General features: G+C 43.1%; 1 protein-coding gene across 4 annotated transcripts in view; it reads left to right on the forward strand.

The window, feature by feature from the left end:
- Positions 1–19,659, forward strand: part of PDE4D (phosphodiesterase 4D) — an 825,997-nt gene that overhangs the window by 516,274 nt on the left and 290,064 nt on the right. The window lies entirely within an intron of this gene.

The raw sequence follows: 19,659 nt of genomic DNA on the forward strand, positions 1-19,659 counted from the left end.
GTCCCAGCACTGAACCCTGGGGTACACCACTTATAACCGGGGACCAATCAGAGTAGGAATCATTTACCACAACTCTCTGGATACGGTCCATGAGCCAATTCTCAATCCAATTACAAACTATACTATCTAAACCTATAGTCCTTAATTTACCCATTAGACGTCTATGGGGGACAGTGTCAAATGCCTTTGCAAAGTCCAAAAACACTATATCCGCAGCGGCTCCTCTGTCTAGACTTCTGCTCACCTCTTCATAAAAACAAATCAGGTTGGTTTGACAACTTCTGTCTTTAGTAAAACTGTGCTGGCTGTCACTTATAGTACTATATTTTGTCACATAATCCTGTATATAGTCCCTCAATAGCCCCTCAAACATTTTCCCCACAATGGATGTTAAGCTTACTGGTCTATAATTACCCGGGGAAGACCGAGAACCCTTTTTGAAAATAAAACAAGTAGAAATTATCGAGGCACTCACCGGATATTCAACAAACTTCTTTATTTCTGGATCTCGGTCAGGATGTGGAATTAGCTAATTTCACATCCTGACCGAGATCCAGAAATAAAGAAGTTTGTTGAATATCCGGTGAGTGCCTCGATAATTTCTACTTGTTTTATTTCAAGCTACATTGTGCTGTACTGTTCGATGAGCACCTCCGGGCAACTTGGCTGCTATAATCAGCAAAGATAAGAAAACCATTTTATGCACTCCGTTTATGCAAGTTAATCTGGTTCAGCAGTGCCAGCTGTTTTTTCCTTCTCCCTATCAATCCTTTTTGAAAATAGGCACCACATTTGCCCTGCGTCAGTCCCTTGCCACTATACCAGTCACTAGAGAATCTCTAAATATTATGAAGAGGGGGACAGAAATAACTGAACTAAGCTCCTTAAGAACTCTAGGGTGTGACCCATCTGGTCCCGGGGCCTTGTGTACGTTTATTTAATTTAGCTTGCACCATAACTACATTCATTTAATTCAGTATATCAACTGATATATTAACAGCACTGGCACCGGCTACATCAGCTGCTCTTTCTTCTGTTGTATATAAAGAGCTGAAGAACCAATTTACTAACTCTGCCTTCTCTTGATCCCCTGTGACCAACTCCCCATTACCACTATCTAGGGGTCCCACATATTCACTCATTCTATGATGCTGCTTCTGGCGAAGGGCCACCACCAAACTTTTTGTTCAGGGGTCATCCCCAACCTTGATCTTGTCCTGTCAGGAAGAAATAAGGAGTGTCTATGATATGTAGCGCCTCTTATCTATGTATAAGAGTCACGTTCTGACATCAGACTATAATGTTTATACAAATATTATTTGCTGACAGGTCAATGTGAAATTACCATTGATGTGTATTATATTTTTTTATATTACATTCAAGAATATTTAATTTAATTATCTGTTGAAAAATAGGTTGTGACACCACAACCTGCGATAACCATAGTTCTCATTAGGCCTTTATACTTAATGCGGAAATCAGTCATGAAAATTAATTTCATGCAGGACTAGGAGGTGTTCAATTAGAATTTAGCGCCTGTAAAGCTGAAAGGTGACACGGGGCGGGAAAGTTAGATTATCGATAATGAGTTTTACAGTTTACTACATGACCGTGTGCTAGTGATACGTAAAACACTATACAACAGATTTTTCTAGAGCAACACAAATTACTGCATACAATTTATCTGGAGATACCGGAGATGTGTATGTGAATATCAACACAAAGTTATCAAGCTGTTCTCTTCCTCTTTTGTATTCCTCCGCGGATATCTCAGTTTTTGACATTTAAAGGGGCATCCTGTCCTTTAAAATGATCATATTAAACATTATGGGCTGTGATTCAATATGCTTGTTTCTATATGTAGTTATGCCATAATATTCACCCTAGCTTTATCACTGCCCCTCACCCCATAGATGTTAAGCTTGTTCAGGCTGGGTCTTATTCCCCATATGTCTTGTCTGTTACAGCGTCCAGGTTGTGTTAAGTCTGTAAATTGCATCCCCTGTTATTAAAAGGTACAGCTCTACAAAAATGCTGGTGCTATTATAATAATCACACTATTAGGCCGGATTCATACGAGCGTGTGCGTTTTGCGCATGCAAAAAATGTGCCGTTTTGCGTGCGCAAAAGGCACTTAACAGCTCTGTGTGGCAGCCCCGTATGATGCGCGGCTGCGTGATTTTAGCGCAACCACCATCATTGTGACACTCCGTTTGGATGTTTGTAAACAGAAAAGGCTGTGGTGCTTTTCTGTTTACATTCATAGTTTGACAGCTGTTGCGCGAATCACGCTTATCCCACGGAAGTGCTTCCGTGTGGTGCGCGTGATTTTCACGCACCCATTGACTTCAATGGGTGCGTGATGCGCGAAATACGCACAAAGAACAGACATGTCGTGAGTTTTTCGCAGCGGACTCACGCTGCGTAAAAATCACGCAACTGTCTGCACTGCCCCTAGACTAATATAGGTCCGTGTGACGCGCATGAAAATCACGCTCGTTGCACGGACGTATATCCCATTCGTCTGAATAAGCCCTTAGATGGAGGAGTGGATCACTAAAATATTAAAAGCAAACAAGTGTTCAATTCCACTGCAGTGCCCCCAAAGGTAAAATTAATTATTACACAGCGCCCACTAAAAGCTGTGAGCTGCCCTTATAATGAACGGACATGCCTTATTTTCTAGAGCCTAGGTTCTCAACCCATATGTACACCCCCACACCTGCCAACCGTCCCGATTCCGGCGGGACAGTCCCGGTTTCTCACCGCTGTCCCGCCCGGTCTTCAAAATGTCCCGCTGGGCGCTGCATCAAAACAGCTGATCACTGCTGACTGCAGCAGCGATCAGAAGAAGGCAGGAGTCTTGCGGCGGTGTTCTCACTGGGATCGATGCCGGCCCGGGAGTGCACCAGTCAAGTCACCTGACCTGTCACCTGACCTCACCAGTCAGGTGACTGGACTGGTCCACTCCCGGGCTGGCATCAACCAGTGAGAACGCCGCTGCAAGACCCCTGCCTTCTTCTGACAGTGAGTGAAAGCAGAGTGCATGTGAGGAGGAGGAGGAGGGTCTTTTTTTGCTCCCTGTAGGAGTCGGAATTCCGCTACAGGAGAAGTGAGTGACTACACTGTCCATATATGGACACAGCGACGTCACTCACTTCTGAAGCGGAATCCCCAACCCTATGGCTGGGGATTCCGCTACAGGAGAAGTGAGTGACTACATTGTCCATATATGGACACAGCGACGTCACTCACTTCTGAAGCGGAATCCCCGACCCTATATGACCGGGGATTCTGCTACAGGAGAAGTGAGTGACTACACTGTCCATATATGGACACAGCAACGTCACTCACTTCTGAAGCGGAATCCCCGACCCTATGGCCGGGGATTCCGCTACAGGAGAAGTGAGTGACTACACTGTCCATATATGGATACAGTGACGTCACTCACTTCTGAAGCGGACTTCCCGACCCTGTGGCCGGGAATTCCTCTCCAGGAGAAGTCAGTGACTACACCGTCCATATATGGACATTGAAGTCAGTGACTTCTCCTGGAAGGGGGGGGATGGGTGCAACTTACAGGGGGCTGTGTGGCATTACCTACAGGGGACTTAGGGGCATTACATACAGGGAGCTGGGTGGCATTACCTACAGGGGGCTGAGTGGCATTACCTGCAGAGGGCTGGGTGGCATTACATACAGGGGCCTGGATGGCATTACCTGCCGCGGCTGGGTGGCGTTACCGGCCGGGGGCTGGGTGGCATTACCTGAAGAGGGCTGGGTGGCATTACATACAGGGGGCTGGGTGGCATTACCTGCCGGGGGCTGGGTGACATTACCTGCAGAGGGCTGGGTGGCATTACATACAGGGGGCTGGGTGGCATTACCCGCATGGGGCTGGGTGGCATTACATACAGGGGGCTGGGTTTCATTACCTTCAGGGGGCTGGGTGGCATTACCTTCAGGGGGCTGGGTGGCATTACATACAGGGGGCTGGGTGGCATTACATACAGGGGGCTGGGTGGCATTACCTGCAGGGGGCTGGGTGGCATTACCTACAGGGGGCTGGGTGGCATTACCTACAGGGGGCTGGGTGGCATTGCCTACAGGGGGATGGGTGGCATTACCTTCCAGGGGGGCTGTGGCATTAGCTACAGAGTGAAGTGTGTGGCAACAAATTTAAATGAAATTCATCCGATTTTAAAACGGACAGGGAAAAAAACGGATGCAAAACGGGTCAAAATCGGCTGTTAAAAACGGCAACACGGCCCGGAACGGAATCAGAATGGATGCAAAACGGCCATTTTTATCGGCCGACACTCGGACCATGTTGTGTGAATAAGGCCTAAGGGGCTGTGTGTTGCGCTACCTACAGGGGGGCTGTGTCTGGGGCTATCTACAGGGGGGCTGTGTGTGGAGCTATCTACAGGGGGCTGTATCTGGCGCTATCTACAGGGGGCTGTATCTGGCGCCATCTACAGGGGGGCTGTGTCTGGAGCTATCTACAGGGGGGCTGTATCTGGAGCTATCTACGGGGGGGCTGTATCTGGAGCTATCTACAGGGGGGCTGTGTGTGGAGCAATCTACAGGTGGGCTGTATCTGGCGCTATGTACAGGGGGGCTGTAAATGGAGCTATCTACAGGGGGGCTGTGTGTGGCACTATCTACAGGGGGGCTGTGTGTGGAGCTATGTACAGGGTGCTGTGTGTGGCACTATCTACAGGGGGGCTGTGTGTGGAGCTATCTACAGGGGGGCTGTGTGTGGAGCTAAATACAGGGGGCTGTGTGTGGAGCTATGTACAGGGGGGCTGTGTGTGGAGCTATGTACTGGGGGGCTGTATCTGGCGCTATGTACAGGGGGCTGAGTGTGGAGCAATCTACAGGGGGGCTCTGGTGGATGATTTTTCCATTGACCGGTAGCAGAGTTACACAACTGGAAAAAAAATCCCCATCATGTAATTCTGCTACCTGTCAATTGAAAAGTCATCCACCACAGGGTCTCCCTCTTGACTTTCATTGTTCTCAGCCTTTTGGTTTGTCCTGCCGCTGCTGCCGCCGTGATGAGCAAATGTTATACCCAAGATAGGAAAAGTAGCACAAAGACGATATAACCGGATCCATAATATCTGTGATATCCAGACAGTCTAGAGATCCGCAGTGAGAATGTGCGCGCGTTATTTGCAGAAGGATCTGGCCGCGATTTGATGTGTTGATGCCGGATATTGGGCGTGGTAGGGGGCGTGGCTTAAAATATCCCTCTTTTCCAAATTCAAAAGTTGGGAGGTATGCACCCCAGGGGGTACATGCTATGTCTCCAATGAGTACTATCTCTGTCTTCATGCTGTGCTTTTAATGTGCAGTGCAGTGTATGATCATAGTTGGAGGTACTGAGTTATGGGGTACTTTGCTTAGAAATGTTGAGAAACACTGCTCTGGAGTATAACGGTAATACCCTAAATCTCCAGTAGATGTCCTCATTAATAAAGCATTGGAGAAAAATCAGGGATCACATTAGGGCAGTGGTCTGCAACCTGTGAGCTCTCTGGATGCTGTCAAACCTGCCTGTAAGGCCTTATTCACACGAACGTGTTTAACGTCTGTGATACGCGCGTGAAAATCACGTGCGTCGCACGAACCTATGTAAGTCAATGGGGCCGTTCAGACATTCCGTGATTGTCCTATACTTGGCCATTTTTCGCACATCACGCACCCATTGAAGTCAATGGGTGCGTGAAAATCACGCGCAGCACACGGAAGCACTTCCATGTGTCGAGCGTGATTCGTGCAACAGTAGATCAAGAAATGAAGGGAAAATAAAAGCACTTCCTTCATTTCTTTTTCTAAACATCAAAACCGCGTGCCATAAGTTTGGCATATGCGTGAAAATCACGCAGCAAACACTTATGACACACGGAACTCCAACGCTTAAAAAACGCAGCGTTTTTAGCACGCGCAAAATGCACACGTTCGTGTGGATAAGGCCTTAATGTGAGTGCATGCTGGGAGTTGTAGTTTCATAAGAGTCTCAGAGCTACAGATTACAACTACAACAAGGAGGGTGAAAAAACATCCCCAGAGATGTAGAACTAAAACGAATGTAAACTAAATTCCTATAATCTGGCATACACGGGGCACATCAGGGGCTGCGTCTTTAAATGTTTTGGATTGTCGGAAGAAGCGGTGCCAATAACAAGTACTGTATAATATATTCTGTATTATGAAGTTCCTAGAATATAAAATGAAACCTTCTTCAAACATTTACTTACATTTTAAAGATGTAGTTAAAATAGGAGCAAGTTGTTTATAAAGAATGAACCAATCGGATGCTGACAGGCGTCTTGTCTTTAAAGTCCACTATGTAAGATGTGTGTGATTCACATGTATTAGAGCTAAATTTGTCATTCATTATTTTGTTGTGCTTTTTATGTGCATTTTGCTGTCGTCCTGAGTTATGCTCACCTGCAGTCCTATGCAAAACCACACATTGCAATCTCAGCACTGCAGCATCTAGATTGTTCAATGGTCTCAGTACTTGTGGTTTCCTGATGGAGCTGTGTTGCAGTCACCTACACATGGTGGGGGGGTTTCTGGTGCTAGTAGTTGGGAGCGCCACGGTGCAGGGTTGATCTGAAGGAACTTTGGTCCCTGTGTTCTTGTGCTTAGCGTGGGTCTCAGAGGTCAGACCCCCACCGATCATAATGTTATGCCCTATCCTAGTAATATACCATCACGTTATAAGATGGGATTACCCCTGACTGGTGCACTCATGCACCCTTATTGAGATGTGAAGTAGATCTGAGTTTGTCATTTGGCACACAACTTGTGATATCTCTATGTGGTTTCAGATAGGACTACATTATCTTAACATAAACTTTATCTTAACTTAAAGTCTCATAATACTATCCACAAAAGGGACAATTAATTGGCAAACTCAGCTCTGCTATATGTCTTTTTTATGATCAGACGTAATATTTTATTTTGGGTTTGTTTTGATGTAGTCCCACAGTCCGTGTTGTACTATTGTGTGACGTGCATTAGTGTTTACTCAGGATCTTGGCTCTCTGTGGGAGAAGTTCATTGTCGCTGCGAGTGTGGGTGGATATACTTGTTCACAGGTAAATCCCAAGTGACTATAGGTGGATAGAAGAATTGCACTGTTCATACTGGTAAACTGGGGCTCGGCGGAGCTGTGCTAATGAGAGTGACATTTCCTTGGCATGCTTAGTTGATTTGTCCGCCTTGCTATGATTCTTCCCCCTCCGCTCTGCACTATTCCACGTAACCCTATAAGATACGGTGTCAGAGAGGCTCTTACAGCAGCAGAGGTTTCATGTGACCTAGATGGAGAATACATTGAAGCTGCAGTTCCTCCCCTGGAAATTTAAGACAGAGGATAGAACTCTGCTACTGCTGAATGGAAGTCAGAGATAGGAAGCGGAGCTGCCACAGCTGGGTCTGATCCTCTCAAGTTTTCTCAAGTCGCCCTGTTCTGCTGAATACCAGACTATGGATTACTGTGTGCCCGCTGGAAGACGGGCATATTCTTTTAAACACTGACTTTTCTGACTTTAACATGAGTATTGTACTCAAGCCAAGATCTCGCTCTACAAGTTCCCTTAGGGCAACTGATGGGCTCTGGTAACGTATATATATATATACTTTCTAGACTTAGTTTTGCTTTGTTTAGGTGCAGCAGAGCTGAGTTTGTCATTTGGCGTGACTCATCGTCATACCATGATGTTTTAAATGTCGTTTTCCATAGGACTGCAGGTAAACCTGCTGCAACGTCTTAACTCGGTGAGTTAACATAATGCACAAGAGAAATAAATACAAGTCAAGTTCAGCTCTGCTACATGTGTATTTTAAAATAAGTAACTTTTTTTACATTTTAATTTGTTATGTTTTAAGTTAAGGTGTCAGATTATAGTGAACAGATTTATTACACCTTTGTTAGAAAACGGAGCTTGCATTGTAACATGCTCTTTCTGTAGAAGAGAAAATGCTGCTGTTGAGTTTTACCATGTACAGTATTAGTATCTGTTCACATTAGCATTGTGGCTTCCGTTCCAACAAATCCTGACGGACCCCAGGTTTCTGTCGGGAGTCCTGTGTTTTTGATAATATATAAAGATAAGTCAAGGGCGTACGTACAGATGTAGCGGACTTTAACTTCACGCATTAAATACATTGTGGCAAGAAACGTGACAATTTCAATGTGTTTTCAGTCGTTTTTGTTGCGTTAAGTGATACGTTATCAGTGTCAAGTTAAGGATTGCTACATCTGTACCATAGAGACAGACTATCGGCTGCTATTGGACCCATGTAGAGAGGAGGCACAACCCTGGTGTGTCCCGTCGTCTTTATTACTGGGCAGCGGGAACCTGTGCAGGACTCCTATCTTCAGAGGAGCGGCATACCATGGCGCCCCTTATCTTCTATATACATTACTGGCCCCAGAATGTCATTCCTTAAAGGCTCTCACAGTGCGTTGCTATGTTTGTTCGGAATAATGACCTTTGGAAATGTTTTATATGAGTTTCTAAGTAAATACATATTCTGCATTGTGATGTGGGCACAGTATCATTGTGTGTCATTAACAAACCTTATCTGTGTAAGTGCTGAGCCCAGAACAACATGATAGCATGGCAAATATGTACATTGCTTGTGTGTTACTCAGGGAGCAGATACTGCCAGAAAGATGATCTTATTTACAGCAATCGGAAAGTAATCACTCATATGTTGTACAATGGACAGGCACCGACCGATAATTAACCGTTTCAATTCACCGCAGCGTTCATCATAAAGCCCCAAAGTTATACGGTATATTACTCCTCCTCTCCTCAAGGGAAGGAATCTCGAGTCGCTACAAAAATTCATCATAAATAATTCAAAGTTACTTTATAGATGAAAAGTGGCTGATAAAATATGAATGTAATCCTTATTTTCTGAGATTTTTTAGAATGGAGTTATGCTTCTGATATTAGAGTTCCTCAAGCACTGAGCCGTATTACAGCTCCGAACAGTCTCCAAGGTGTAAGGAGTCGTTATATTTTACACATGGGGCCGTACTGTACCTCAGTAGGCCTCCGGAAATAGTGGCATGCTCCATCTAATGCCATATTACAGAGAATATTACGGAGAATAAACCCATAGTCTAGTGCCTAGTGGCCTACGAGCTTCACATAGCAGGCCATATTGGTCTGTAATACATACAGTCTGTAATACGTCTGTAATACGGTATGATGTCTCTGTAATGCAGCATAATAGCCAAAAAACTAAATTACTTTGGAGCGGATTGTGTCTGCACCTTGAATGTTTTGGCGCATTTCATTTCAGAAAATATCTTTGCACCTCTCTAGAAAAAAAAGAGGAAAGGGGTGGCGCAAATGGGCCATATTGCACCAAATATGCGCCTAAGGTCTGCCTTAAAATTCTGTTGCAAATTAAGCCAAATCAAAAGTGATATAAGGAGGAGAAAAGTGTCTAGCTAGATGCACCAAATTTCTTATACAATGTGTACTATTGTGATAAATTTGGTGCACCTTCTGACTGCATGGTGTAAGTTCACACTGTCTAAAACTTAGTAAATCTGCCCCATTGTATTTATTACCATATCCTATAAAGCGGCACATAAATCTAAATCCGCTTCAAAAATGTGCAAGCGTAGTGCGGATTTCTGACATAGATTTCAGTCGCATTTTTCCATCTCCCGAATTCACGGTGTGGCCTTATTGTCTTGTCTGTTTTTGTCTTCTTTTCTCCTTTTTTAGAACCCAGTATGGGCAGAGAAAAGTCACAGGGTTTAAGCAAGTGCATGCTCAGACATCGTCTGAAAGTGTTAAACGCACCTGACCGGAAGTGGCCATAGCTAGGATGCCAGTCGCTATGAGCACGTAATGCGGGGTGGGATCTATAGGTTGAGCAACGATAAGTGTATGCCTGTTGATATAACTATAGCCAATAGTATGGTTAATATATAGTATTGGCTTCTGGGACTTAATGACTGGTAGGACAGGCACTCAGTACTACAGAAAAAACGTTATTCTGCAGTGCTGACTGATGGACCCGCGATCTACACGACACCTGCTGACGATCAATCGCGATTGCTGGGTTTGCTAACCTCTGCTCTAACACCTCCTGCAGAACCTTTAGGGCATGGCCCCACGTGGCGTATTTCTTCCGCAACTGTCCGCATCAATGCTGCACAGAATCTGCGTTGCAGATTCTGTTGCGGATCTGCCCAAAATGGGCAGTAAATTGATGCGGACTGGCCGTTGCGTATTGAGGTGAAAGTACTTCCCTTCTCTCCATCAGTGCAGGATAGAGAGAAGGGACAGCTCTTTCCCTAGTGAAAGTAAAAGAAATTCATACTTACCGGCCGTTGTCTTGGTGACGCATCCCTCTTTCGGCATCCAGCCCGACCTTCCTGGATGACGCGGCAGTCCATGTGACCGCTGCAGCCTGTGATTGGCTGCAGCCATCAATTAGACTGAAACGTCATCCTGGGAAGCCGGACTGGAGGAAGAAGCAGGGAGTTCTCGGTAAGTATGAACTTTTTTTTACAGGTTGATGTATATTGGGATCGGTAGTCACTGTCCAGGGTGCTGAAACAGTTACTGCCGATCGCTTAACTCTTTCAGCACCATGGACAGTGACTATTTACTGACGTCGCCTAGCAACGCTCCCATAATTACGGGTGCACACACGTAGTCACCCGTAATTATGGGTGCACACACGTAGTCACCCGTAATTATGGGTGCACACACGTGGTCACCCGTAATTACGGGAGCCCCATTGACTTTCTCAGTCTGGCTGTAGACCTAGAAATACATAGGTCCAGCCAGAATGAAGAAATGTCATGTTAAAAAACCAATACGCTCCGCAGCACACATATACATGTACATGACATCTGCAGACTTCATTGCGGAATTTTGAATCTCCATTGAAGTCAATGGAGAACTTCCGCAATGAGTCCGCAACCAGTCCGCCACACGTCCACAACATCCATTGTATGCTGCGGACACAAAATTCCGCACCGCAGCCTATGCTCCGCAGCGGAATTTTCCGCATCGTCTAAACGAACCCTACTAAAAAGCAGTGGAAGGCAATGGAGAAACGGGTCCGCTGCGGATTAACGCTGCGGAGTGTCCGCAGCGGAATTCCAGAGCAATTCCGCCACGTGGGGCTTTGCCCTTAGCATTCGACAGCAAAACCGCTCCTAAAAATACATTTTACTTTAAGCAAAAAGCAATAAACTATACAAAAAGTGTTGAGGTATCTTTCCACCCCTTACACTATCTATAATTTTACATGGATTTACAATTGCATGCATCCTATGACCATCAGCCTTTATCACAGACACACTTGCCTTAATTAGCTGAACCAAAGGTCAGCTGGCATTTGGTAAGTGCGTAAAGCTGGAATACAATGTTCTGCAGATGGTGAATGCGGCTTACGAGTGACTTCAACATGAAATTCCATCTATGAGGATAGAGCCCCCCCCCAATAGCAGATGGAAAATCAGCAGAAACTATGTTGGTGTTAATTTCAACACAGTCACCTCGTCTTGTATTGATTTTATTTGTCTGTAGTCTGGTGAAGCCAAGGACTTGTCTTATCATCACCACTGCCATTCCAATATAATAGGAGGGTACAAGTGCTGTGTAGTGGTGAAAAGGATCCTATATACATTCCCTATGTGATAAGACAAAAACTGAGGAATACTCAAAGTTTCAAGGAAAACCGACTATTGTTTGAGAATGAGACAGACTTGTGGGAATTAGTGCTGCAGTTTCCCAGTGCATAGAGATGTCAGTATAACTTTCTGGAGCCTACTTATTGATTGATAAGCTTTTTATAGCATGTCCTAGGATTTCACTATAAAACATCACGCAAAAGTTCTGGCCCTATTTTTATCTGTTTCTGCTACTGGATGAGTTAGTAGGTTCACAAGTAAGAGGTCAACGTCTTGCTCCTCAGCTTGATGTGGACCAAACGGAAATCAGTTTCAGAGACCAATAAAAACACAGATTAAGCCTTGACTTATTTGCACTTTGATAAACTACCTATTAGTATATGCTGGATATAGTGTATTTGTATGGATGTGCCATGGACTTGGGAAATTTTGGTAAATGGTTTCTTCAATAGTCCTTGTCCGAGACTGAAAATTCACCCAGTAGCCTAGATTATACCATAATCAAGTAAACTACTTATCTATGGTTTCTATGGTATATGGTCATTTTGAGCCTATGGGTTCATGCACATGACAATGCAATGTACACAGACCCTGTACAGTGGCACACGGAGTTCCTATGGGTCCCCATTAGGAACTTGTAAGTCAAAGTTGTCGCTAGACTTGCTTTTCCCCGGGGAACAGTTTTATTGAGCTGCACTAGCCTTGCATTTAAATACTATGGGTAAAACAAGGTGGCACCCCCTGGCACGCAGCACGCTAGGCCCTCCTAGTAATGTCTCTGCCATTAGCACTTCAGTATGATGCCCCCATAAAGCTTTTAGAAAGCAGCTCTGCAATTCAGTTTATGATGATGCTAGCCACTATTTTCTTTCTATTTCATGTTCATACTGAATCCCTGAGAGAGAAAAAAAAGTCTGTGCCCATATAATTTTGTGGGCATTGTGTTCTGGATTTGTTCCACAATACATCCATAATATGGACTCTATGAATGTGAACCCTAAAGAATTGAACTTCCTGCCTAGTGAAAACTTTAGAAATTCATATTGAAAATGATTCCAATGATAGCTATAAAACCAGGCTGACTTTACAGATTGTGCTTTTCTTAGATTAGCAATCATGCCCTCAACATTTACAAAATGCCATCTCCTCCATGTTTTTTTAATACATGAAATGCGTAGTTAACCCCTTAACGATTAGCGTATTTGTCATTTTAAATGACCAGGCACTTTTTAGCAATTTTGCGCACATGGTGGATTAATGCCACGTAGAGCTGTTTTTTTATAACTTTTTTTATAGTAATCCTTTTTCCTTTTTTAGTTTTGTTATGGGTAATTTGTACAAAAAAAATATATTGTTTGTTTAATTTAAAGTATTAAAATAAGTTCCTTATCTTTTTTTCAGTCTTTTTCGGTCTTTTACAAATAATTTGTATAATGTCGGGTGAACGAGGTGGCTATGGCAAAGGTTTGGGTTGGCACACGGTCTTTTTTTCTACTTTCTTTGTATTTTATATTTATTATCTTTACTTACGGTTATATATTTTTTTTCGACATAATATTTTCCCCAAGACGTCATAAAAGATCACTGGGGACATTCACTATATACTGTATATTATGTGTGTATGTAAATATGGCCCCAGATGAGGCCACTGTAATGCTGTATTCATCCATCGCAGTCAATTTGAGTTTTTCATCACGATTTTCCCTTCAAAGACTTCAATACGCCCTCGACATGTGAATAGACTCTTAGGTAGTTTGCAAAAATCATGGCACTTGTTTTTGAAGAAGATTGTCCACTCTCTGCCCATTTTTGCAGCAAAACTTTTCCACTTTGCCTAGATACTGTATGCATTGAGTCACAAAGTGGAACAAATACATAAAAAGGATTTTGGCTGCAGTTTTCATTTCATTATTGATTGAGCTCCACTGCCTTATCTGAACCTCATTACCAACACTGATGAAATAAATGGACTAAGTTATAGCATTCTGGGCGTCCACACTCAGTATAAGTATTTACTCCGTTTTACAGCAGGTCTTACACACTGCTTATTAACATTGCTTATGAGATAAGAGATCAGAAGTCGTATTGTCTTCCTCTTACATCACCACTTTGCTTCATAAACAATAATTACAATGCAAAACAATACTACAGATAACTGCTTGTTTGCCTGTGGCCCAATGGGCCTTTTGGAAGGACCGGTTTTAACATTTTTTCTTCTCTTCCGGAAAAACAGGAGGTGTCTTAATTGGAGGTGACCATAAGTGTAACACATGTTCCAATGTACAAGTATTATCCTGTGACCTTGATGTATAATGTATTGCGAACCTTCTTATGGTTGCTCTAAAGGCCCTGTCTATAAACGCTCGTCTGCCTGATAATCGCCCAGTGTAAAACCCCCTTAAGACGTAGCCTCAGCTCACTAAGGAGCTTGTTTTGCTTAGCTAGAAGCACTAATGCCCGTTGCACACGACCGAGTGCCACTTGAGCCGTTTTTCATGGCACCCGATAGTTTTCACGGACCCATTCACTTTAGTGGGTGAATCGGATCTGTGAAAACTGACCCGACTTTTTCATCCGTGGAAAGGTATGTCTTATCTTTCCGTGGATCACTAATAGGACCCGGCCGGCACACACGTTCGTGTCCTTAAAGCATAACGTTTTACAATGGTTTAAGCAAGATCCATCGAGTTTTACCAAAACCTACACTACTACGCAATACTGTATAAAACAATGTAAAAAAATAATAAATTATATCTGTATGACTCAAAGAGCAATCTAGCCAATCTGGTACCTGGCAAGAAAACTGGTATGCTTAAGGTGAGGGCACAATGTAAGCACATCCCAGCATGGCCCATAGCCATGGCATTCCATCACTCCTATCAGCTAAATGGGCGCGGTGCAAGGAAGGCTGGAGTGATGGACACAGACCTTACAGACTGCAATGTCTTGTGACATCATCATAGGCAGGAACAACACAAAGCAATGGCTGGTTATACTGACGCCTGTGAGTATTAGTAGGCTTATCTGACTTGATAAATCTGGTAGAGTAACCTACTAAGTGCTGAGTACTGTGTTCAGTTCCTAATAGTAACGGGTTGGTACTGGCAAGTAAAATGCCAAATCCTGGATCTCAAATGGGCCCTGTTCCTGGGATGGGCCTTGGGCCCAGGGGACATGTATTTTATCGTGTACATTGGTTGTACACAAATTAGTTTTCCTGCTCTTCAGAAGCATAATACTTAAACAGTCTCATGTCCAGTCACACTTCACTGAAAAGTTCACAGTGTATGTTATATCAAATGTAGTTGGCGTTTATATGTGGGGTCCTGCAGAGCGTCCAGGGGTTACTTACGCCATATGATGTACGGTCAATGTACATCTAATCCAAAATTATTGTCGTCATGGCTAATTGAGGTTTATGATATCCAATAAAATTGAACAGCCGTGTGTACTCCATGCGATCTTCTTCCCTTCACCACCATTTCTGCTTATGGCCACAACTGAGATCTTATTTCCCCTCCCCCGTGCTTTTAGACTGATTTTGACCACTTTTGGATGACTGATTCCAGATAATCTACAAGAAGATAAATGGAATTTAACTCTAGTTTTTCCCAGAATACAGTATTATGGAGGATAACCCCTAGCTCTTGCTTTCATATTGATGACCCATTCTTATTATAACATATGACTACCTGACTTGTAATTGGTATGGTGCTATGATATTTGTTTTTCCCCATCATGCATGTATTTTAGTACAACATGCAGTCCCAGCCAACAAAAATTTGAAGGCTGATCGTATTTTTCATACAGTCGATAAAAATCACCGTTGTCGGCAGCACATTTTCTTGTTTAAACATGAGATGTTCTACAAGGATGGAAACTATATGGGGATGAGCGATCCCATACAGTTCAATGATTGCTCCATGTAAATAGAGCTAAACGAGCATTGATCGGGGTGTTACCTGGTATAGCACATAGCTTGTACACAGTCCAGTAGAACTGCTTGTATTTCATTCAAATTTCGTAGAATTGCTTGTGTTACATCGTTGATCGGCGCTCGTTTGCTGGCATATTTCTGTGGGTATTAAAGGAAGCACACTTACTGGGTACCTTGTGTTTTTTTATTTGTGTAATAAACCATGGAAATCAGTCGGCTGCCAGGTCGAATTGGTCTGCTGTTAGATAGTAAGGCTGGGTTCACACGAGCACATTAACGTCCATAATGGACGGACGTATTTCGGCCGGAAGTCCCGGACCGAACTCAGTGCAGGGAGCCGGGCTCCTAGCATCATAGTTATGTACGATGCTAGGAGTCCCTGCCTCTCTGCAGGACAACTGTCCCGTACTGTAATCATGTTTTCAGTACGGGACAGTAGTTCCACGGAGAGGCAGGGACTCCTAGCATCGTACATAACTATGATGCTAGGAGCCCGGCTCCCTGCACTGAGTTCGGTCCGGGACTTCCGGCCGAAATACGTCCGTCCATTACGGACGTTAATGTGCTCGTGTGAGCCCAGCCTAAGAGCAAATTCACCGGTGTTGGAATTCAGATTTATCTGTAGTTTACCATTAAAGGAACATTGAACTATTACAAAACTTGTTGAGAAAATGTATAATTATTTTTACAGTAAATACAAAACGAGTGTTTATGCTGTTTTAGTTGTACATTCATCAGCCATGTTAACCCCTTCCCGACATTTGACGTATCCATACGCCAAAGTCGGGTAGGGGAAGTATGGAGCGGGCTCACGCTGTGAGCTCGCTCCATACGATGCCGGTGTCGGCTGTATGTTTAACTAGTTAAATGCCGCAGTCAATACGGACCGCAGCATTTAAATCGTCAGAAAGAGGGGGCGACCCCCTCTAACAGCTCATCGCGCCCCCCGCAACGCGATCGCGGGGGGGGGGCGATGGTTGCTATGGCTGCCTGAGGGCTTAATGAACGCCCCCAGGTCCGCCATCTTTGTACACCTATTAAGCCCTGATTCTGGCAGGGCTTAATAGATGACTGTCAGAATCACGATATACTGCAATACATTAGTATTGCAGTATATCATGCAAGCGATCCAACGATCGCTGGTTGAAGTCCCCTAGGGGGACTAATAAAAAAAGTAAAAATTAGTTAAATAAAGGTTTTTTTTTTGTGTAAAAAAATAAATAAAAATGTAAAGTTAAAAAAAAAAAACCTTTTCCCATTTTCCCCCTAGAGCATATTAAAAAAATAAATAAATAAACATAATTGATATCGCCGCGTCCGCAAAAGTCTGAACTATTACAATATATAATTATTTAACCCGCACGGGGAACGCCGTAAAAAAAAAAATTGTAAACGCCAGAATGTCTATTTTTTGGTCACCTAATCTCCCGCAAAAAATGAAATAAAAAGCGATCAAACCGTCGCATTTACACAAAAATGGTATTATTAAAAACTACAGCTTATCCCGCAAAAAATAAGCCCTCATACCACTTAATCGACGGAAAAATAAAAAACGTATAGCTCTCGGAATTTGGCGACGCAAAATACATTTTCTTTTTTACACTTAGGTTTTCACATGTAAAAGTAGTAAAATATAGAAAAAACAATATATATTTGGTATTGCCGTAATCGTATTGACTCGCAGAATAAAGTTAACATGTTGTTTTAATTGAACAATGAATTCCGTAAAAACGACGGGTGAAAAACCATGGAGGAATAGCTGTTTTTTTAATTTTCTACCCCACAAATAATTTTTTTCCCGTTTCCTAGTACATTATACAGCAAAATAAATGGTGCTACGAAAAACTAAAACTCATCCCACAAAAATCAAGCCCTCATAGTACTATATCGACGGAAAAATAAAGATGTTATGGCTTCTGGAATGTGGGGAGGAAAAACCGAAAATGAAAATCTGAAAAAGGGCTGCAGTTGGAAGGGGTTAATGGGTATGTAAAAGTCTGTTTTGACACATTGGTGGACCTAATTCAAAAATTTTAAAACAGGCATTAGCTGTAGTATTTGCCCTATAGATAAAGCAGCCCTGAGTATGTATATGTTCACTTATTGCTCATATAAATAGAAACATAGGAATATTTGTGTGCAAATATAAAATTCTTATTATATATTGCACTTCCCTTCCCATCTATTCTTTCGGAAATGTGACTAGGTGAATATAAGCAGGTATGAATTAAGGGTACCATGGGCCCGGGGCACTTTTTAAAGTCTGAGCCCCTCCCCCCCCCTGAAATCTGATGACGCTGTACCGTATATATTTGCAGATTTCAGTTCAGGCGGTCACAGATTTGGCAACGTTTTGAATTTGCTGTAAAAGCAGAATGAGCCAAACAGAAGAGAGAAAGCAGAATACTTTGAGACCCTAAAGAGGTTAGGAGCTTTAAAGTGGCTTCTGGGGGGAAAAAATTATGTTGTTTAACCCCTTAAAGTCCAAGCAATTTTTTATTTTCACTCGCCACCTTCCTAAAGCCATAACTTTTTTATTTTTACGTCCATGGAGTGGTGTGTGAAGGATTATTTTTTGCAAGAGGAGTTGTATTTTTTATTGCCACCATTTAAAGTACCATGTAATGGTTGAATTGGAAAAAACTGAGATTGGGTTTAGTTTTTACTGTATATATTTACCTTCTCTTAACGTAAAAGTAGATTTAACATCTACCTTTACCTTAAGATAAGGTAAATTATATACAGCCCCAGAACCAAGCTCAGTACAAATATGCAGCCCTAGAACCAAGCTCACTACATATATAGAGCCCCAGAACCAAGCTCAGTACATATATACAGCACCGGAACCAAGCTCCTCCTTCCATTCATCCATGCTTGTTCAACCAAGTTCCCCGTGATTTTCCCTGTGCCCTGTTTCTCTGTTTCCTTCCCTTCTGCCTTTGTCTGGATTTCCCGTTGCTGACCTCTGCCTGAACTTGACTATCCTTGCCTGCCGCCTGCCTTGACCTATTGCTATCAATACCCGTTACGCCGCCTGCCGCCTGCCTTGACCCATTGCTTCCATACCCGTTACAACGTCTGCTGCCTGTCCTGACTTCTACCTTTCCATTCGACCGCCTCTACCCGCTGTGCCAAGCGTTGCCTGGGTTCCAAGCACTATCTCCCAGACATCACCGAGGATCTACGAACAAACCGGGGAGAACCGTTATAGCTCCAGACATATATACAGCACCAGAACCAAGCTCACTACATATATACAGTACTAGAACCAAGCTCAATACATATATACAGCACCAGAACAAAGCTCACTACATATATACAGCCCCAGAACCAAGCTCAGTACATATATACAGCACTAGAACCAATCTCAGTACATATATATATCCCCAGAACCAAGCTCAGTACATAAATACAACACCAGAACCAAGCTCAGTACATAAACACAGAACCAAGCTCAGTACATATATAAAGACCCAGAACCAAGCTCAGTACATATATACAGCCCCAGAACCAAGCTCAGTACATATATATAGCACCAGAACAAAGATCAATACATATATACAGCACCAGATCCATGCTCAGTACATATATACAACATCAGATCCAAGCTCAGTACATAAATACAGCACCAGAAGAAAGCTCAGTACATATATGCAGCCCCGAAAACAAGCTCATACATATATACAGCACCAGATTGAAGCTCAGTACATACAGTAAAAATAGCTATTCCGCTGCAGTTTTTTGTTGTTGTTTTTTTAATGCCATATAGCGATCATCATAAGTTATATTATAAATTTATTGCAAAGGTTGTTACTGTCGTGAAGATACCAAATTTGTGTATAAATTATGTTTATTCTTGGGACTTAAATTCAGTGAAGTTAATTGTAAAAAATACAGGCTGCTTAAAACTTTTCAATATGAGAGCATCCTTCTCTGGCTCCTAGGCTCCTGTCTCCAGTACGGTAGCCAGCACTGTAGAATCACATAGCATCCTACAGCACTGGCTATCGTACTGGAGACGGGAGCA

Source organism: Rhinoderma darwinii, chromosome 1, assembly GCF_050947455.1.
Source record: "Rhinoderma darwinii isolate aRhiDar2 chromosome 1, aRhiDar2.hap1, whole genome shotgun sequence".
Lineage (NCBI taxonomy): Eukaryota > Metazoa > Chordata > Amphibia > Anura > Rhinodermatidae > Rhinoderma > Rhinoderma darwinii.